At 31.7% G+C, this 23,566-nt stretch overlaps 1 long non-coding RNA gene across 2 annotated transcripts in view; it reads left to right on the top strand.

Annotated features, from left to right (window-relative positions):
* The window catches only part of LOC129222676 (uncharacterized), a 105,994-nt gene that overhangs the window by 41,409 nt on the left and 41,019 nt on the right, over positions 1 to 23,566 (top strand). For both annotated transcript variants that reach the window (XR_008580597.1, XR_008580598.1), the window contains exon 2: positions 3,485 to 3,714. This is a non-coding gene — a long non-coding RNA (uncharacterized LOC129222676). The remainder of the gene's footprint in view (positions 1 to 3,484; positions 3,715 to 23,566) is intronic.

Raw genomic sequence — 23,566 nt, 5'->3', positions numbered from 1 at the left:
AAAAATCTTAAATACTTTTTTTTTACCAATAATTCATCAAAGATAAGACTTTTTCTATTAAAAAATACGTCTTAAGGTGTTTTTATTTGGAGTCACTCTCTTAAATTTCAAGTACATAAAAAGACAGAAAGAAGTCTCGATATTACTGTAACTAAAATTCAGGAGACAATTCGAGTATTCTCCTTTTCGAGAGTATTCTTGAGATTATTCTCCAAAAGATTTTTACGAAGAATGTTACATCCAAGCATTGTAGCAAGAATTACACTCATCAAGGAAATATACCTATTTAGAAATGCTTACACGTATCTTGCCTATGTTGCAGCATGGAAAAGTGAGCATGAAAAAGTGAATAAAAGTGCTGACAAATGTATTTTCTGTGTATCACACCTTTGTAAATGTTAGTGCTGCTCCTTTAAATGTAATAGATACGCGCATTGTACATTTTGTATACAATTCAGAGATTTAAAAAAAATGCTTTTTATTTATTTATTTTATTATTATTTTTATTGCTTCATTTTTTTTTCTGAAGAACTTGAAAAAAAGTAAATTTAACATTTTTTTGTACCTACGGATTTTTTTTACAAATTCATTCTGAGCAACAAACTATTAGTTACAGTAAGATGGACACATAGGTCACGCGTTCGCATGGAGACAAAGTTTTAATACGAAACATTTTTCATTATTGATTGATAGATTTGAAGTTTAGTAAAATTTAGACAGTTGAATTGTTGAACGAATTTTCAGAAGGAAATGCTTCACATTTCATGTGTATTTCGTAAGACTGCTCGTTTTAGAATTTTTTCCTCTCAATTTTTTTTCCTCTTTTCATTGAAATTTAAACGTAGCAAATCGTTGCCAATTGGTGTTCAGTGTCACTTTTTAAAATGTCAATGTGACGTTAAAAAACTTATTATATTTGCTTCAAAATGTTCAGAAGTTTTTTTTTTTTCGTTTAAAATTATTATTTAGAAGAAATTAAACAGTGAATCACTATTAATAATTATTCCATTAATTGAACTATAAGATAAATTAATTGCAAAAATATGATTCACGTTATCCTCCTTAACATGAGTGAAGATTTTTACAGACCAATTGCTTGTCCTTCGTGGGAATTATGCAAACGCGTTTGCAAGTACTGTAAAAACATCTTAGAAATCCACAGTAAAATGTATTTGCATCCATGTTATCAATACTGTTTACCGTAAAATTCTGTTCCACAGTAAAATTGTACAGTTATGTTAACTGAATTACAGTTGATTTTGCAGCAAATTTATCATCAAGTTTATAGTTATTTCATAATAAAATAGGATTTTACGGTAAAAAGCAGTCGAAACATGGATGCAGTTAGGAATTAATTCCTGACCATGCTGAATGCCACTGCTATGAGGAACCAGGAGGAGGGTTTTGGTATATTCCTATCACCAACAATTTATTTTGTTAGAGCATATTCTATACACTAAATAAGAAAAAAAACTCATATGTAAACAGATTAAATGAAAAAATACTACTAAAAGATCCTTACACTGTAAGCAGAGAATAGCAAATAGCGATATTGTTTGTTTCTTTATAACTAATGATATTAGGTATGGGTTTTTTGTACATTCGATAATTTTTTTTTGTCAATTTTTCAGTTAATTGTTAAGCGGATATGGGATTTTTTTTCATTTGTTTTACCACCGTTTTCAATTTATTTTTTTATTTGTATAGTCAGAAGGAAATTCTCGACAGAAAATTTTATAAATAAATCTAAAAAAGTGCAAAATATAACATTAATAATAATAATAATAATAATAATAATAATAGTAATAATAATAATAGTAATAATCGTAGTAATAATAATAATAACAATGATAATTAATTTTGAAATGGTTACAAACACAGTCTGCGTTTAAAATTATTCGTACTGTGACTTAATATGAGACACCTTTTTCATTACTTAATTAATGTTAAACGAACGACAGGACTATAAGAACTAAAGACTAATCTATATTTGGATCTAGTTAACTGCTTTTAAATCTGGAGAAACGAGCGGCATTTGAACAATTCTGTGTCTAATGCAATTAGTACTGTTCAACAATATTTCCAAAATTAATTTCTCGAAATAAACCCAATCACACATCTAACAAGAAACATAGATTTGAAGCTAATTTTTTTTTCTGTAGGACTATGCATGCTGTTATTTATTCAACTGTCATAATGCCCCCCCCCCCGTCCCGCTGCTTCCAAGTATCGGAAGAATGCTGTAGCACGTTCCATTTCTTGTTGTAAATTGTTTTACAAGAGATTCCTTTTCCTTATTGCGCATTCATGAGAATATGTAATACTGCATTTACATTATTGTCTTTCAATACTGCACGTACTATATTGCCTTTAATTATTGCATATGCAGAGGTAACTATTCTTTGCTTGCAGTTGATTATGTTGTGAGGAATGAGAGTCAAAGGTCTTATTAAAATTTATTTGGCCGATAACATTGTCGAAAATAGACATCCAAAGCTTATTCAATCAAGACAAATTAGGTAAAAAATCTTTCACGAAGAAAGAAATTAAATATTGTAATTTGTGGCAGTAAATAAGTGTTTATAACGTAGAGTCTTGAACGCGGCTTGTGAGCAATTTTCACTTCTTTTGTGTCAAAGTTCAATGGCATAAATGAGCAGATATTGAATAATAAAGCAAGACATTTTAAAGAAATATTTTTTATCGGTAGCTTTTCATTTTAATTTTTGTAGGAATGCTTAAAAACACTAAGGATATATATAAAATTGCGCAGTTAAAAAATGCATTTTAAACTAATTTATTTAAAATGCATTTCATTGACATTGACTTAATGCAGCTTAAGCATTCGTTAAAATGGGGGGGGGGGATTACATATTAACTTCATAAAAACGGGTCAGTTACAATCTTTGTCGACGGGAGAACTCCAATATATATATATATATATATATATATATATATATATATATATATATATATATATATATATATATATATATATATATATATATACAACAACTATAAATAGGTAATATTATATTTTATCAAAATATCATTGTATTTAGTTTAATAAGGAGGAATTCAGACAGCATTTTGAGTATAAAGATTAAAATCTTTTGAAATGAATTTTTAAAGCGATCTATTTATTTTTATTGATTGATTGATTTTTTTTTAAATTTATTTATTTATTTTTTGTGATTTCTGAATTTTTTTAATATAGCATTTCCCTTCCTTCACCGAGAGTTTCATTTGCTAATCTACTCCTTAACATTATTTTATTGAAAATTGAACTTTTTACAAAGCAATTAGTAGTGAAACACTTTCGCCTAGTTATTACTTTGTAAGCGTGAAAAAAAAAATGCTTCCAAAAGATAAGAAATCTAATTTTGTCACGCTATCCCAATAACATGTAAGTGACCTAAGCAATAACTTTTCAGATTTCCCAATCGAGGTTATTGCAAAATACTCCAATCTCTTTTTCCCCCAGGATGCATCGGGCGTGTCCTCTGCAGATATCTTCAGCTGGAATTCCATACTTTCCTCAGCCCCAGCTTTGAATTTCATTTGATGGTGGCGATTCCGGAAGGCCAATAAGCAGAAGGATTCCTGGTGACGCCATTAAAGATGAGGGGGCGATGTTATCTTGCCCTAAATTTCCCCGCCCTACCAAGGATCCCTCGCATCACATAACATAATCTTCCGGGTGCTGTCAAACAGGTAAGTCTTAATTAAGTTTTAAAATCTTATAGATCGTACTTTACCTGCATGTTTTTCATGTTTGTTCATGTGTGAAAGAAGAGCAAATCGATTTGTATTTTCTTTGTTTACACTATAGCGAGTCATTATTACTTTTTCATCTTAAAGAATAATATTTCTTCATGAAAGTGTACATTAATATACAATAATTACATTTATAATTAATAATGTCATTTTTATTCTATTGCTTGCATTTAATAGCAATACGTTTTCGATTTCCTTTACTACAAATTGGGATATTGCAATATAAATTTATTTCAGAAGATTTGCTTGCGTATCTGCGTTGTTATCACAAGCCTGTTTATTTCAAAAATAATCATTTGAAATTTTTTCCAATGCATGATCATTTAAAATTTTATTAAATTGCTTCTAAACATAATTTCTGTGACTGGAAAAATCGCTTAAAAGTTTTTATACCATTTTCGTGTTCGTGTTAATCAAGAAAAACGTTTTCAAATTTTCTGGGAAAAAAACTTGATTCTTATTTTTCCGATTAGGAATTCCAATTTTTTTAGTCGTAATATACTTATGATTTCTATAAGAAAATAAAATATTGAACAAAATTTACATCGGCAGGGTAATTGCTTGTATGATTGTTTGTGTCGCTTTTATTAAGGACCTATTTTAAAAATAAGCATTTAAAAATCCTGAACGTATTCAATTACAAAATTTATTAAAAATCACTCTTACACATAACGAAATAAATTGTTAAATATAACGTTCAAAATTTGTTATGTTTGTACTGTTAATAGGAATGATTTTCAAATTTCCTGTGCAAATCTTAAACATTTTTCTTCCTATTAAGAATTTAAATAATATAATAGCAATGCACGTAAGATTTTCGATTAAAAGTTAAAATATTAATAATGAATTTACTTTGGCAAAAGAATTGCTTCTGTGAGTGTGTGTGTGTTGCTTTTATAAAGGGCTTATTCCAAAAACGTGCCTTTAAAAAAATTGTCTAATTAAAAAATTAATTACGAATTAATATTGGGCTTAGCGATTACGACTAGAAAAATTTCTCAAAATTTGTAATGTAATTGTCACGTTTGTACTGTCAAAGGAAATTATTTTCAACTGTTCTGCGCTAAATGTTTCATTTTTCTCCACTATTAAGAATTCAAATATTTTCGCCTAAAATTTTTCTATTTGATGTTATAGTATTGATAAAGAGATTACTTTAGCATAGTAATTGCCTTGAATGATTTTATGTGCTGTTACTGTCAAATGCTTATTTCAGAATTATCGCTTAAAAGTTCTTAAAATGCTTAGTTATTCAAATTATAGCAAATTTACTTTTCCGTATGATTACGAGTAGAAAAAATGGTTCAAAAATTATTGTGTATTTTTCTCGCCTCTGACGTTACGAGAAAACATTTTCATATTTAATGCACAAAACTTTTAATTTTTCTCTCGTATTAACGATTCAAATAATATTATCACAATCGACCTACGGTTTTCTATGAAAAGAAAATATTGATAAAAATTAATATCGGCGGAATAATTGTATCTGTGGCTTTTTATAAAGAACTTGTTCCAAGAATGATCGCTTAAAAATTTTCAAATGCTCAGGGATTAAATTTATTATCAAATTACTCTTAAGCTAAACCATTACGATAAGAAAAAAATTGTTGAAAAAACTGCTGTGTATTCTCCGTGCTTGGGCTCTAAGAAACAAAATCTTTCAAATTTCCTCAAAGAAAAAGAAAAAAAGAACTGTTTTCTCTCATGTTAAGAGTTTAAATAAGTTATGAACCGAGAAATATTATGCTCAATAAAGGATAGTATTGCCATTGTAAATATAATGATGTACCAGCATGATTTCTGTTCATGAGTAGTTTAATGAGGTTTCTAGAGGAGAAGGTTTGATGTTTCTTTTTTGAATAATTTTTTAAAACGTTTTTAATATTTCAATTGATATTTATAAACATTTCATGAAAAGTATTTTGTGACGCAAAATGGAATGTATGTGGATCTGTAATACCGTAAAAAACTTTTTGCAAACACAAAACCAAAACCAAAAAAAAGACACAGTAACATGAAGCAATGTAGATGATATATATGCGAAAGCATAATGAAAATTCACTCTGCAAACCGTTTAAACTTTGGCAAATAAGTCAAAAAAATTAAAAATCTGTTATTTATTTATAATGTTTGATCAATTCAAATATAATTTTCTTTATTGTGCATATTCGAACTTTTTCTTCCTACTTTGTGAATAAACTGAAAACCAAGGGATTAAATTAAAAAAAAAAAAAAGGTTTACCTGCAGTAGGGTGCTCAAATACTTTCTGTTTCCAAGGACTTTCCTCCTATAATTTTTAAAAGAAGTATTAGTATGAAAAATAGTTTCAATTTAAGAGAAAATACATATTTTCATGCAAGATCCCTTTAGTGCCACCAAATTCTGTTTTACAAAATTTGAAGGCTTTCTCAAAATTGAATTAATTTTTTTTCATAGAGAAAAGAAATGTTTTTTCTATAATTAAACTGAAATGTCGTTTTATGACTTAGGAAGATTGATTTTTTAAAGCATTAAATAACTAATGCTATCGTTTTTGATTTAATCAAATTATTTTTGCTCATTACTGGTCACATTCTCTTAGGTTCATTTTCAACAAAGTTATCCTATATTCAGTAAATTACCGCCCATTAGCCAGGGCTAAAGCAGAAATACGTGAAATACATCGACAGCTCAGTCATTTCCAGCCGAGGACTGCAGTTTCGTGCTTATTAGCACTCATCAGCCCGGCATAGGAAAGTGACTGAGCTGGTGATGGAAAACCTCTTAAGGAAGCCAAGAGGCCTCTTAAGGAAGCCACTTTCCTATGCCGAGATGATGAGTGCTAATAAGCACGAAACTGCAATCCTCGGCTGGAAATGACTGAGCAGGCGGTGTATTTCACGTATTTCTGCTTTAGTCCTGGCTAATGGGCGGTAATTTACTGAATATACCTTCCCTCGCGTTCAATCTTTGAGTTGAACCGAACCATTGCTTCGGTCACTCGTCTGGTCTGCTAATTCTATATTAGCTCTACCAGTCTGTTTCGCACTCTTGGCTTCCTTAAGAGGTTTTCCATCTCCAGCTCAGTCACTTTCCTATGCGGACTGATGAGTGCTGATAAGCACGAAACTGCAGTCCTCGGCTGGAAATGACTGAGCTGGCGGTGTATTTCACGTAAAGTTATCCTATACCTTAAACTTTGAATTGAAAAATCTTTTGATATTTTATTGAATATTATTGTTATAAAATATTAACTATATTGATTTTTGACTCAATAGTTCAAATTTTGAAACGAATCCCCCGATACAAAGCTAATTTTCAAGAGAATAGCTAATTTGATAGAGTAGATTGATTTTTAATATGAGCTTATTTGGATGAGAAAACGAAGTTCGAGCATAAACTTACTTGAAAGAGAAAATGAACTACTTAATTAGAACGCAATTAAATCTAAAAACAAGCTTACTTTCATTAGTAGGCTCTATTTTTTAATGTAATTTCATTTGGAACTAGTAAACTTGGTTTTTAATATTAACTATTAAGAAGAATTAACTAATATTGAATATAAACAGATTTAAACTGACATACTTATTTAAATGATTAAATGAGTAAACTATTTTTGGACATAAATTTAGATGAGTAAACTAAATTTGAATATAAACTAATTTAAAAGAGTTAAAGGAGAACGTTTATTAACAATGACCTTTTGTCTCTTTTTGTGGCACTATATAACTCTTAATTTTTTTTCTTCGTGATAACATTAAGTACGTATAAATAATTTTCGTGCATTAACTGTTTATTCTATTCAAAAAAAATTTGGGAAAATTTGCAAATAAAGTATTTCTCAAATAAATCCCGCTTCTCAAATAAATCCCGCAAATTAACGTACTATCTCTTTAGCGAACTTTACTGAAGATGAATATTAAAAAAAATCATAGTTTTGAAACATAAAACTAGCAAAAAATATGACTCATATATCATTATTAATTGTCATTTAGGCTCGTACTATGAACTACAAACAGACAAATTTTAAATTCAAAACTGAGATATTCTAATGGAACGAAAATGCTCTGCGGTAAGAGACAACACCAAAATTTTTTTTTGCATGGTAAACCAGAATATAAACTATTCCCTGCTGTAGGGCCATTCCACGGAAAACCTGTCCTGTATGTGACGCTTCATATATTTCATAAAAAATAATCATTTAAAAGGATGATGAACAAACTTTTTGTTGCTTAAGAACACACAAACGCAAGTGTGACTTCTTAAAGCAAAAACTTTCTTCAAAAATTGTTTCCTTTTTATGAAATAGTGGAACCGTCACGTGCATTAATGGTTTAAATAATTATTTCTAAACTAATGAGATATGTTTCATTTACGTTGGAACCATGGCTTTCAAAATCTACAATTTGTTTCATCATTGCTGTATCAATAGAGCAAAAATATTAGCTTATTCATTAAGCAAATTACCAGAGGTTGACTTTGGATGTCCCGCACGTGACACATGTAATTTAATTTTTTTTTTAAGTAATAAAATTGTTTATTAAAAATATAACTGTGTCAGGAGTATCTTTGTATCAAATGTAAATATTTAAAAAATTGCTTACCCCTGTTTCATTAAAATATTAAGAGATATGACGAAATACGAATGAAATTTAAGAGTATTTTTGTCCCGCACGTGACGGTGGAATGGCCCTGTAGTCAATTTCCAACTTTTTACAGTACTCTGTAGTACTAAGTATAAGTATGGTATGTCATAGCATACATTAATTTTATAGTGAACATGTAATACATTTTCGACGTAGTTATATGAAAGTTAAAATACACTTATAAACGTTATAAATAACTTTAAAAATTCAAAGAAATTAAAATTGAAATACTAGTAATTTGTAGTGATGGTAATTTCATACTTATCCTCTAATTATCTCAAAACCTGAAATCTGTTCTAAATTTCCTTGTTGACTTTTTCTCAAAGATTCTTAAAGCATTCTTCCTGAAATAGCAAAAATAAAAGTTTCATTTCTCACATTTCAATATTCTTTGCCACATGAAACTCAACGTTTTTAAGGTAATTCAGAAATATTGTTTTATCACAGCCGGAGCATTTAAAAATGGGGAGCTTTTGATCTATTACAATTTTTATTTTTCATTATTACAATTTTATAATCAAAATAAATATTTTTGCATTACAATATGTGCTGCAATGACAAGAAAAAGTCAAATATTTATAAAGTAAAACAAAAGTAATAGTATTTACCATCTAATCGAAAAATTAAATTTTATAGAAATGTGTTTAATTTTTTGTTAGTTAAACATTTAAATAATGATCAAATTGTAATCAAGTACAAAGTTCAATTATTTTTTTGGATAATGTATATATTTACGTATTGTATATATCTTTGTTAGTAAGGGGCCAAATGAGTTCCAAGCGAAATAACAAGCCATTGGGCCAAATAAATTTCAAAGCAATAACGTTTAGTTTTGAAAATTTGATTTTCCTGGCAACTGGAAATCTTTGCTTAATTCTCGTCACTCTGGATTTCATCATACAATAAGAGTTTCGAAATGCTGTTTTATACTGACACAAGAACTAAGAATACTGTTAGCGAAGTTTCCAGTTTGAATTTAATTTACGCAGCAATTCATCCCATATAAGGAATATGCACAATATTTTAAAAATTAAATTGCAATGACGATTAAAATTGCGCATGAATGTTTATACGTTTTAACAACGTTTTTAAAATGTAAGACATTGATTTTCAATCTAATTATAAAACGACCACCCAAATGACTCTTGGAAACATCACATTATAAACGGTACTCTCGATTCAAATTGATAAATGATTATTAATCATAAGCTTTAGTGAATTTCTTGTACGATGTAAAATAAGAATTGTATTTGAAAAAATTGTAAACTAAAATATCAACCTAAATTTTGATTTTTTATCTTCCTAAATAATTTTTGACTAGTTTTCCGGCACCAGATACTAGTATGGACAACCGAAATATTAGTGTTGACCTGACCATTCAAAAGATTTCATTTTAATACGCTTTCTGGAACATTTATATGTGACTTATGAATGCACGTGAAAGTCCATGTTTATGCATGAAAGTATCTCGGAAGATTCAAAAACGTCAAACCATAAAATGGTGAAAATTCGTATGTAGAGTCTTCATAGGGACTAGTTTCACAGTTTTCTTTTTGGTTGCAATCAAATGCTCCAAATAAAATCTTTTAGTCGTATTTAGCGACTTTTCAGACAGATTGGTGCGAAACTTTGTCAATAGTTCTGTCATGAATCTCTGTGAAACTCTTTCCTGCATCGTCCCCGAACAACCCCGGAGGTATAAGTATTTAAAATGTTATTTGATCCCCCAAAAATGTATAGCCGTATTTTCACTCTTTGAGTTTTGCATAAAAACTTCTCGTCGCTAAAAGGGGACAAAAAAAAAAAAACTGAAATGTCGGTTGTTTTTTAAGAGCAAAATATCAAAAACTCTAAGCAGGGATTAAAAGCATAATAAAACGCATCTTTTCTTTAGCTTCCCATTTCAATTTCAGAAAGGTAGATTTTTCATGCAATTTATCATTTCATGTGGTCTCCGCTGCTATTGGTCACTTAATTCATTCGAAACAAATTTCACTCCCCTAAAAATGTCATGCAGTTTTCACACCTTGAAAAAAAAAAGAGTCGTAGCTTATACCTATGTATTCAAACACAATTTGAACATAGGAAATTTTTTCTTAAGTAATACTGATATTAGTTCAAATTTGCTGCCTAACAAGAATCCTAACAAAATATAAGATAATTCATGTAACATCATTGCATCGTTTCTTTAGTACATTTTCTCTGCCTTCAATGCAAAGACGAAGTGACCCCAGCCGCAACGCTTTTGGCTCAATACCAATAAAAAGAGCCCTCATGATGTGCTTACAGTTTCATTTTTTTTTAAAATTATGCTTCATTTAGTATGAAGTCGAAAAAAGAGAAATTTTTCGAAAAGGTTCGGGACTCGAATCTTGTTACTGCCTTGAAAAATGATATCATGAAGAAAAGAGACACATACTATTTTAATCTTTAACATTTGACTGCTTGAAGTTTTTTTGCTCAGAAAACGCAGCATTCAAATGTAATTCTTAAAAAATTTTAGTTTTTTAAATATTGTATTAGAAGAACTGCATTTTAAATTTTATTTCTAAAAATACGAAAAATTAAGCTTGCTTAAGTATTTGAGGCGTATTTCCGAGGTTCAATATGTAAAAGATGTTGCGTCAAAAAAAACCTTTGATTTGTTTAAAATTTTGTGTTAACATATGGTAAAATAATCTCATTTTATTTTTAAGGAGAGAACCAGTTTAGGGGCAGAAGTGTAGTGCTTTTGGCGAATTTTTTTTAACAGGGAGGGAATAATCAGAATTTGTTCAAACTTGAAAGATATTTTATTCATATTTTGAAGTACACTTTGTAATTTTTTCAAGTCATTTCTGTTAGAAATAGAAGAATTAGAAGCTGATGTCCATAGATGGTCGCCATCAGAGCTTGTTGTTGGTGTGCATTCCTGAAGTCACAATTTTTATCTGTAATCATTATAACTTTTTTTTTATCGTTAACAACATATTTTTTCAGAATATGAACCTAATTCTGGTTTAAAAAAAGATTATTAAATAAAAACAAAAAACCCGACTGCGTCAAAACCAAAAAAACTAAAAAGAAAAAATATAAGCCCAGTAGTTTAGAAGTTTATTAAGTATTACTGAATAAATACTCCAATGAAATAGTTTTATAATCGATACACACATAAGACAAATCATTAATTGAGAAGCAGAATAGAAGGATCAGCAGACGGGGCCCAGTCCTTTTTGACCAGCCAAGGAACCCCATAAAATTTGAATGGGCCCCGACTGTTGATCCTACTATTCTGCTTTTGAATTTATGATTTGTCTTATGTGCGTATCGATTAAAAAATTATTTCAATGGAGTAGTTATTACTAATGAAAAAATAGTAATAAAGAATATTCACACAAAATTTCAGAACGGTTAGCCAATAACGTTTTGTGTTAGAATGCACACCAGTTGCAAATAAGTCGTTTCGAGAAAAACGCGATTGAAAAAAACTGCTGTGAATATTTTCGAATCCCCACAGTTTTTTGAGTGCTCATAGCATCGGAACTAATCGAAATTTTGAATTGAAACTTTGGCAACCTAGTCTTGAACAGTTCTAATAATATCTTATGACATAAAAAAAAAATGGATTTTTTTATCCGTCTTAACTGGTTTCTTTCATTAACTGTATTTTTGTTCAGTGATGATAACGTTTTATGAGAGTGTTAGTTTAATTCTCTTCTAGTAATATACATGGCAAAAAGATTTAATACAATGTTAAATGCGTTGGCAGCAAACTTTTCACTTATTTCATTATCAATACTTCCATTTCTATACAGTAAAATTATGGTTTTCATAACATGACTTTCTTTTTTGTTATTCTTACACATTGAAGCAAGATTTATTCTTAATTTTTCGTCACGTATGAAAATTGGTTTCTGAAATTATTCTTCGTAGATGACACATCTTTTTCTTTTCTTTTCCTGGCTCGCCGTCTTCTGAATTTCGATACTATTGAAGTTAATTTGTCCCAAAAGCTTCCTCCCAAAATTGGACTCTCAATGTAGAATCTGAAATAAGAGATAGAAAAAAAAATTGCTCCCAAGTACAAACTGAATTTTTCAAACAAAAAATTTGTAGCAGTAAAAATTTTGCAGCAAACAGAATAGTGCACAGGTAATTTAATGAGGAATGAAGTAGCTTTATAAGATTGCAAGTAGAGTGTTCTATTTTACACAAAAATGAATAATACATGATTAGAACAAACTTCTTTACAACATAAGGAACTCGATTCATAAATTTTTAAAAACTCATTTTGTTTTTAGACTAATTTTAGCCCACAACTTTATTAAAATTCGGAAAACTGAAATGATTCAATAAATGCAATTGCAAGCTAAACCTCAGAAGACGAAAATAAATGTTAAACATTCACAATCCTAAATAAAAAAAAACTTTAATTTATCTTCCTTTTTTTAACTGATGCTTTGATACACGAGGTTAAGAAATGTTAGAAGCTCTGACAGTTCTTAAGTATTTAACTATTTTTATTTAGCTTTATGAAATTTATTGAAGAAAAAGCGGAAATTTCAAAAGTGGTTTTCTATTCGTTTTTTTTTTTTTTTTTTTTTTTTGCCTATTATCAGTTCGTCACAAAACTTGATTCGGTCTATCCGCAAGATCAGAGGAAGGAGGGGACTCCAACTATTTAAACAAATGCAAGTAACAGCCCGTTACGAACTCTGGAAACATACAGTTATATCCATAGTACTTATTTCTACAATGTACTTGCAAAATGAAACTAACGTAACATACATTCAAAACTTCTTTTTTGTCTCCACCTTTTTTTTTAATACGCACATTTGATTTTCACTCCCAGAGAAAAAAAAAACTCGAAAGTTTAGTGCATGGATATTTTTTTAAATCTTTGAGTGGGGTGTGGAGATTCTAAACATAGATGTATTCTACTCTGGGGAGGCAAACAGCAGTATCTACAAATGTTTCATTTCATTTTCATCATCTATTTTACTTAAACTTTATTGCACAAATTATCTTATTTGGTTTACGCTGAAAATAAAGCCCGAAAAGAACGTCCAACGCCAGCATTTTATATTTCCTACTGTTTGCATGCCTAAAGCAGAATTAGAGCCTATAAATAAATTCCCATTAAAGTTGGCCAATTCATGCTGTTTTGACTAATTTCCACGGTATAGACTATAGAGCACAATTTCATAAATTATTTGCTAAATTTGTCAATTCAGTAAACTCCTTGGAACAGGGTGGCACGAAAACCTCGGATAAACGACTTCGTGGATAAGTCACAAATTAGATAAAAGCAATGCTATAGTGTATGCAATAGCTTAAAAAGATCAATTACACTCGCATACAAGTAAACTATAACGATAACAGTGTATATAAAATGCATGTAAAAGTTTAAAATGGATCTCTGATTGTTGCAAACAGATTCCATACAAAGTCGAGCAAATCGTACAAGCAGAACTGCAACAGATCAAGCTAGGTTACACCGAAAACGCATAGCAGAGGAGGGGGACATTTTTCAAGACTGATCTGATCAGGTCACTCGTTTACGCATGTAAGTAGTTGAGATCTAAGAATCAGTAAGTAGAGCAAGTCTATAATTCAGTGAGTAGTGTAGATCTAAAGCAGTGAGTAGTATAGATCAAAAAATTAGGTTTCCATTAGTCAGGTTTCGGTGACCTCAAAAATTTTGATGTCATTAAAAAGGAACGGGAAGAAAGAAATTGGAATGTCTAAAAATAGATTTTGCACTTGTTAAGCAAAAATGTGCGCATTTATCTATGTTCCGTCTATCATCGGCAAAAAAAAAGAAAGAAAAATCTTTCTCTTTTACTTTTTTTTACAAAACAGGAAGTATTGTATTCGCGAAAAAATTGTCTCTCAAAAATCGACCTTAATTTCCATTTTACTCACCCCCGAATGAAAACCGAGGTTTTTTTTTTTTCGACTCGAACATACGTGGATAAGTGCCTAAGAACGTATAGTTACGCGAAATATCCATAATGACGATTCCCGAGTTACTTACAACGAATTTTCTCGTGACGTCTGTATGTACGTATGTATGTGCGTATGTGCGGATGTGCGTATGTGCGGATGTGCATATGTAGGTCGCATAACTCAAGAACGGTAAATCCTAGAAGGTTGAAATTCGGTACGTAGACTCCTAGTTAGGTCTAGTTGTGCACCTCCCCTTTTGGTTGCATTCGGGTGTTTCTAAAAGGATCTTTTGCCCCTTTTTGGGGGGAAATCATTGTTTATTTCGATGTAAACTCAAGTGGTGTTATAATTTGGCGGACATTTGGCGATATATCGCCAGTCTTTTGGTCGCGCGACAAATTTGGCGATTTTTTTTCTTTCAAAATCTGTTTCAATTTGGCCACTGTTGGTGATATTTAGAGAGTAAACTATTGAATCACATTAAAATTGCCAGTAATGGGGAAATGACATTAAATTGGAGTAAAAGGAAGTCGTGTGATACACACATCAGCTCGTTTTGTTTTGAAAGTGTGAAAGGCCGTGGAGAAACCACCCGCTTTTAATTGGGAGGTAGTTAACTGTATGTGAAAAATGCATCTCTGTAAAACAGTTTTTTCTGCATTTGTACAAACTAGGAGCAGTAATCAACTATGGGGTGTAAGGTAAAATGATTTTGTTTCGCTTTCTCTCGCTCTCACTATCTCTCTCACTCAAAGGCACTATTATGCAGTAGTTTTGTTCTTTTTACACATCTGTCTTAGTTTTTGCTGCTGCAATTTCAGATCTCACTTAAAATTTCTTAAAATTTAAAAGTGTTCAAAAATCTTTAAAGGTGTAGTAAAGAGTCTAAAAATATGTTTTAAAGAAGTATTACATCTAACACACGTACGAGGATACACAAGTCTATTCTTTTGAGTTATTAAACACATCGATTGATTAATATAAGAGTGAAAATAATATATGTGGGGGGGGGGGCTAAAAATTTGGAAAGCGACACTTTAAATAATTTTTCAATGACTTCAAATAATATAGCATTTTAGCCAACAAACATAAAATATTTTAGTCGTGTTATGAAACATTTTAGCCATTTAGTTCTGAGCGCTCTTTAATTTCCTCAGTGTGGTATATGACCTATGCATCATCCCTTACCCTTGTAGCACAAGAGTTAGAAAAAATATCATGCTGTTCAAACTGTCAAAACTAAATATCGTAAGATTGTAACATAAGTGTTAAAACCTCGAATTAAAAGAAATTTTTATGAATTTAAAAATGATTGTCATAATTGGTCTCATCAGAGCTCCGGCATCCTTATTAGGACAAAAAAGGATCGGTTGAGGGATATAGTCCTGTACTGCATGTGTTGAATGAACTGTACACCCAAGTAACTGAAATAAATATGGAATTTTTGAGTTGATCAAATGTGGTTTAAAATGTTTTTATGTTGGCAACAGAAAATTTTTCTTTTTTTTTTAATTTTAATAATGTATTCGTTTGACAGTACTTTTTTCCCCCCAGAATTGAATTTTTTGATGACTCGTGTTTCTAATAAAACCAAATCGGCTTTCTTTGTTAAAGCTGCCGAAAAACAAAATTAAGCCTTTAATTTTCACATAGAATTATTTTTTTCATTTTATCAGTCATGTGATGAATGTGCAAAGTTTGGAGCTAGTTGAAATATAAATGAGCGAGACTCGAGGCCAAGAAGCTTGATGTGGCCTTATTCGCCGCACTTTCTTTATAAACGCTTTTGTAAGTGCTTCCTTGTTCGCAAGGTAGATAGCATTCGTCAACGTAAGGAGGTAGTAGTAGTCAAATAAGAGAGGGGGGATCTATGTTTGGCAACTTTTGTTCCTGCCACGTCATGATGAAGTTCAATTATGAGTTTAACTTAGGTTTGCATACTTAACTAAAAGTTTGGCTGTTCCGTTCACCTATCGGTAGTGGTTAAAATTGCTTTTATTCCAGCAGCCCAAAAGAAAAACTGAATAGTTAGAGCAATCTAGCCTGGAGACGTCGTAATGCTGTGATTTGGATTTGCGTAGCCTTCCCAATGCTGCCTGGTTAGATTTGTGCCAGTTATAGTTATGTTGTTTCTGTATGGTTTGATTTTAGTTTTGCCAAAAGTTTTTACAACAATCTTCGTAAAGTTATCAATCAATGCCTTAACTCAATTCATATGAATTCTGATTTGTCTGGAGTTCAAACTTTATCACTAACACTAGTATGGTAATGCATTCGCACTTAAGTATGTTAGTACCTCCCAATTTCTGCCCAAGAGAAAATTCTGGTGGATCTGGTGACTGAAACGAACACTCAATGATTTTTTTCAACTGTGGAGGCATATAAATGCCATTAACTCAGTTGCCAGAAGTTTTGCAATATTCATAAAAGTACACTTAGTAGGTAAACCATTGTTACCCCTAACACCTATATAACAACTGGTTTTAAGATCGACAGATAGATCACAAGTCATCCCCCCATTTCAGCTATTTTTAAACTATGGGTCGAAATGTTTCTCCAACGCCCATAATCAACTGCTTAACGATCGACCACGGGACTTTCGGGTACCCAGATATTCCCAAAGCACGTGCCAGCAATCCTCGGATCACAAGTAATAGTTCAGTGTCCTAACCTCTGGTTGACAAGCTTTAAGGTAAATTTAGTAATCAGCTGTTTTAAAGCTTTGGGAATTTCTTCATTTCTGTACTTTTGACTCTGCGTTCGGAAAAAACTGTATAGCTTGTAAATATTTGGTAGACCTGAAAGTAATGTTGCATTTTTCAAGCAAAATTTTTTTTATTTTCCTTCAGTGATTACATGTTTCGAGTTATCGACATCATTTTGCTATCTAGTGTGCAAAAATAAAAATCAATTGATTTTGGAGGAAATATCCAATGAAGACATAGTGGATATTAGTCAAATTTTAAATTTTTTTTGTCTTATAGCAATCGGAATACATAGAAACAAGATGGGGCAATGTCAGGTGAGGTTGAAAAGCGGGAGACTCACTGCAATTTTTTTTTTCTTTTCGTCTTGTGTTGTAGGATCTTGCAAAATCGTGTTTCAGAATTAAAAATTTTCTTGAGAATTGCTGTAGCGCTCTAGCCCAGTATTGTGCCACCTGATTTCTCTGTATTACACAGACTAAAACACATTTTGTGCGCCAAAACCATGAAAACTTAGTGGGCATTCAAATTAACATTTACTCCCAAGTCAACTGATTCTATACATCCGGGATTGGAAATTCACGCACTCGACGGCAAAAGGATAGTACTACGAGAATAATGTAATTGTTTATTAAAAATTTGTTAAAATTTTCTTTTGTCTCAGAGCAACGACATTACTCTTCAGCACCCCTAATAGTTACAAAGGTTTAGTCATTTTCATAATTTAATAAAATGCTATAAATAAAGCAAATCTCGTCAAAACAGCTTTTAGCTTCCTCAACCCAAGTGGCACACTTAACCATTAAACGTTTCATAAACGTATTAATGGTTCTCACAACGTTGATAATCGTTTTGCAACATTTCTTAGACGATGTGTGCTACTTGAAAATGTAGATTTTTCTACTTGAAGTCTTCAAAAGATACAAGGCAATTCCAATTTATGAGGGCCTCGACTAAAAATCGACTAATTTTTCAAAAGAGGGATTAGACAATGTATTGCTTTCCTTTTGATTCCCTGTTATCTTAGGCTCAAACGCGATTTGGATAAGTTACAAATGAGGAAGTTATACTTTTGAATAATACATGAACAATTTTGTAAAGTTACTATGGAATTATCTCATATTTCAGATCCAGTGCTGAAATTAATCTGAAAAACTTTTAAAAAAAAATAGCTATTAATCCCTGTCTAAATCAAATTGCCATGAAAAGAGCTTCAAAGCCCGACTTTCTTTTTACAGCCTTTATAAAAAATGTGTTTTGTTTATCTATTTTGAAACCGTTCTCAGGTAATAAGCAGTAAGTTACTGCGGTAGTTCATTGTTTATTACCTAAGCTTTTTCTTTCAATTTTGAGTAAAACCGTATCATTGCTTGCTGACTCTCACTGGCAGGCTAAATTAATTTAACAACCCATTTGTTGGTAATTTCAACTTCAATAAGAAATAATCTACCTCCAGCTCGGCTATTTTAACTATTGTGGACTTGTTATGTCCTTGTGGACATAACAAGGACGAAACTTCAATCTCTGGATGTCATAACCAAGCTGTCGGTATTTTGCATGTAGTTCTGCCTGAACCCTGGCTTAATGTCGGCAACTTACTACTTATTACCTATAGCCCAGTAAATTAAGGATTTTTTGCTCCCAAATTTCTAATTAAGAAATATTTTCAGAATTAGTTCCTCATAGCATGTACAGTGGAAAAATGTCGGTAAAACACAAGCACCAATTCAAACATACATAACACTTTTTTTAAAACTGAAAAATAACAACTATTGACTAATGTATGAGGGAAAATATTTTTAAAAAATACTCCGAAAAATGTTTAAAAAAATATTTCAGTAGCTTATGTGTTACAGAATTATGTGAACACAGAAATTTCAGTTTTTGGTGCCAAAACAAATGTTAGAAATTTTTATTGGCTATTTTAAGTTATGTATCGAAACAATATTACTTCTGGAGCCTGCAATTTTTTTTTTTTTCAGAACTGAAAAATGTTCACTTTTGACCGAGTTATAAGGAAAACAAAAAGTACTAAGCGGCCATCTTTGCACCGCCATTTTTGATAGAAGCATACACGGGACTTCTCAGGATTTGTTCTGCACATGTTCAGGAACTAATCCTGAAAAATTCAGCTAATTATAATTTGTGGCGTATCGACCCTATTTTTGGCCTAAATTTACTGGGCTGCCAAGCTTCTACCCTTGATTTCGAGTTGAACCACACCATTACTTGCAAACTCTCATTGGTGTGTATAGATACCAGTTTGTTGATAATCTCAGCTTCAATGAAAGAACATCTGTCTCCAGGTCTGTCGTTGATTATTCCAAGTGATGAGTTCATAACGAGGATGAAACTGCAGTCTCTAGAAGTCAAAACTGGACCGTCGATATTTTGCATGATGCTTCCAACGATCTAACCAAATGCGTCGAAGGTCATGCATTTTTCATTACTGACATATGCCTGCTGCGGGAAGGTAAAACGTAGTATCTGCAAATTTTTCCTTTTTCATTTAAAAAGAAAATCTATTGTAATTTAGCTTTATTGTGCAATTTTGCTCATTTGGTTTCTGCTGAAAATTAAAGCATGAAAAATGCGTCAAATTCAAGCATTTATCTACATTGTTAGTATAGAATCCAAAACGTATTTCTTAAAATATCTCAAAAACTCTTTTCTGCAGATACTGTGCTTTAAAATCCCACGGCAGATGAGGACTTTCTGTGTTCCAACTTTATTTCCACCCCTTACTTTCCTCTATGGACATTTTTGCACGGAAATATTTTTAATCATCCGTTAAGAAACTGCATGTTTTGTCCGATGAGCATGGAAAATTAAGGGAGAGCTGAGAAATGTGAAAAAAAAAAAGCTCGGATAAGAGCGTGCTTGTCCAAAGAAACTTCAACACAAGGCAGAAAACTAAAATTATTTAGGTATTTCATCATCAAAGATGGGGGAATAGTTTCAGAAGGTATGACAAACCTTATAAATATCAATTAGCATAAAGAATATACGTTGTACTTAATTTCAGAAGAACTGAATGTACCATAGCAAGCCAAATTAGTTGCGTATTTTCTAGTATACATAGATCTGCGTAGTGCTACTGAGTGAAGTGCAAATTCCTTTTAACGAGAAATTGCTTTCAACATTCCCAAATTTTAAGTGTGGAATAAAATTAAAAGGAGCTTAAAATACTTCTTGTTCAGATTAAGAGGGGAGAGACTCAGTGTTGCTGAATAATATGTCGAAGGTGAAATAAAAAAAAAACTTTCTCTTTCACGAAGTCTAACATTTTGATCTTTTTAATAGACATCTCTGGGTGAATTTATCCCTCATTATTTGCGACTTTGGCCATTTTGCCTAAGTTCACAGAGGTCGCTGAATACCATTAGCATGAGATTTGTTCTGAGATTGTATTCTAAGGACCTATTACTTACACTGTTATTTGTTGTAAGGCAAACATAAATCTTCCCTAATCAAGTCTGGAAGAACGAAGGGAAGAATATTATCTTTCACTGAATATATTCCCTCCCTCCCTACCAATGAATACGAAAAAATAATAAAAAAATGTTTGAGCGAGTCGTAAACGTAATTGGCACGAATCACCTGGACATGATAGCAGGAAAAAAAAGTCACAGGCGAAAAAAGAAAGGCAAGGGAGGAAAAATATGTTTGAATGCTTCCGTTTAATTATTGCATTGTTCAATTTTTACTGCCGCCGAAGTGTTAATTTAAAAGGTAGACAGGAGGCAAAAAATTGACAAGATCCGTGATTCAGCAACCGTGGTTAATAACACGATCTTCCGCAGTGTCCGATTAGTGCGAAGTGATACTTTAACAATTTCGGTTCCCTTTTGAATGTCCATCACGGACGTTATTAACCCTGCGGACTATAGGTAGAGTCATACATGTTGCTGCATTGCCTTGTGTCTCATGTCAAAAATGATTTGCAGCAGGATTTCCTATCCTGATTAGGATGAGAGGATTGGTAATTTTTAGGATGCCATGGTACATCCTGATTCTATTTTTTGGGGTGATTGCTTATCGGGAAGTAATTAACTTTTGTGCATGTACATTGATATTTTGGGAGTTAGGGGTCGTATGGGCTTCATGGTGTTTTGAATTGGTGCTTATTTCGCTTTTTGTTGTTTTGTTTTAGCTCTAAAATTGGAAAAAATTTAACTTTTACTTTCTGAAAGGACATTTATCAGGATTTCCGTTCATATGAGGATGATTTGTAGATTTAAACAAATGTTTTCAAAAATGCAATAACAAAGCTTGACTTATGCACTTTAAATTGATTTGCAACAGAATTTCCGTTTATATGAGGACTTAATGTAAGATAAATCATAGGAATTGTCGCACACGGGACAGATGCCGCACCCATTGTATTTCTTGTATTTACTGAAAAAAGCAATCAGTTGCGCAGTACAGGTGTAAAATGAAATTTCTTGTACGCTTGAATAGATTCGATGACTATTTTTAGCTGTAGGATAGTTATTTTGAGTTAAGTGCATGGTTCTCATACTGAAATTTGTAAAAACCTTACGGAAAAATAGTTTCTGCCCTTTGCCCGACCTGCAACTGGTAGTGTAAAACAGTCATCACCTACTGAGAACCTAAATAAAATCTATCATTCTGAGAATTACTAGGTAATAACAGAGTATATAAAAAAAACATCAATACTCTTAGACGCTATTGATTATAAGAATGTGACTGAATCAATCAGAGGCGTAACTTGGCCACGTAAAGTAGGGGGGGGGGGGGCAAACTTTTTTTGCAAGGGAAATTTATTTGATTCATATTTTGCCATCCAACTAAAATTCTAAAAAAAATGTACTTTTTCAAAAAATAAATGAATTTAAGAAATCATAATAACTTTTAACGCAATGTACGTTATTTAGTTTAAACAAAATAGAGGTACAGAGAGTAATGCGCACATACATCCGGAGAAGTATCACTCTTTCCCAAAAAATATGCTAATACTCTTTTGTTGTTGAACTTATAGTTTACATGATCACTGGCGCCAAACAGTTTTGCTTACGTTTTGAAATCCTGAAGTACGGATATAGTTTTCTAAGTTGCGTTGGTTTTAATTCTCGAATCATTCCATGGACTAATTAGAAAGTTCAAGGAATTCTGTACTTCGGAAATGATTTTTCTTTCTTTCCGAAGTTGTTTTCCAGGATGCAAGGAATGAAGAATCTGTACAGTGCATACACCTTGCTATTAGTGACCTATGCCCTGAACCAAAGTAATATTCTTCTTCAGTGACGCAACCAGAAAAAAAATAGAGGGGGGGAGGAGGGGGCACATCGAAAAAGAAAAGAAAAATTTAGAACTGATAGGAAAGGGGTGTCCGGGGGTTCTCCTCCGGAAAATTTTTGAAACTTTTAGCTTCAAAAACGCAATTTTAGACTTTCTTCCTTGATGTTATAGGGTGACAAAAGGTACAGGGTTCTCAGCGGAATTTCTAGATCTTGAAGCTTTAAAAACGCGATTATAGGCCATATTTTATCTACGCTAGGGTAACGGATGGAGCTCAAGGATTGTCCCCGATCGATTTTTTTATAGGTTGAAATCAATTCCTCCTCCCTCTGCTTTCGACATTGAAGTTTAAAAACGCAATTTTAGACAAACGTTGAAGATTTTACGGAAAGGAGGTTCTGAAGCTCTTCCCTGGTAAAAATTTTAAACTTATGGTGCTAAAAACTAAAGCAATGTTTTATAATCAGGGGCTATTCCACTTTAAAAAAATTTTAAAGTATAGTTTAAAAAACCAAACTGCTTATGGTATTGGAGGATGGCGACATAGGGATCCTTGTCCGAATATTTTCTGAAATTCAAGTCTTAAAACGCGGTTGTAAGACCATATTTTGTAATATTAGGGCGTTAGGGCCAGTAATTTTTCTAAGTTAAAACTCCAAAAACGTAATTTTAAGTGATTTTCGATGTTGTTCGGTAATTGGGGGCTTTCCCGTGGAAAATTCGCGAAATTGAAACCTGAAAATGAAATGTCAAATGCTCCATAATGCTTCCGGTGTGTGGGGGGAGGGGAGGGGGCTCTTCGGTGGAGCAGCATTTTGATAACTTTCTTATTTTTTGGCGAACTAGGAAAAAAAAACGAGAAAAAATAGGACGGAGAGGTGGGGGTGCGGGTGATTGCTGATCAATATGCTGTTACTTTTGAATATTTTTTATTCAAAGATTTATTTTTAAAAGAAATATAGATTTTCCTGTAACATAACTATTAATTTCTAAAAATTACTTTGTTTTCGAAAGACGTCTTCTCATCAATAATAAAGAATAGTTTTAAAAAACATTCAACTCAAACATTCTAAGGGGCTCGGGCGTTAAGCTTCCTTTCTGGTTGTACCACTGTTCTATTTTGACCCGTCTATTACATGGTTGGTTGTTTATTCATGCGAACTCCAATTAAAGGATTAAAAGTATATTTCGCTTTAAGAAAAACTTCGGAATTTTGCAGCTACATTTCCGCTCTTTCCCGAAAACACTTTTTTTTTTGGGCATGTAAT

The sequence above is a fragment of the Uloborus diversus genome, chromosome 5 (assembly GCF_026930045.1).
Source record: "Uloborus diversus isolate 005 chromosome 5, Udiv.v.3.1, whole genome shotgun sequence".
NCBI lineage: Eukaryota > Metazoa > Arthropoda > Arachnida > Araneae > Uloboridae > Uloborus > Uloborus diversus.
The sequence above is the reverse complement of the archived record's forward strand: the minus strand, read 5'-3'. Positions and strand labels throughout refer to the sequence as shown.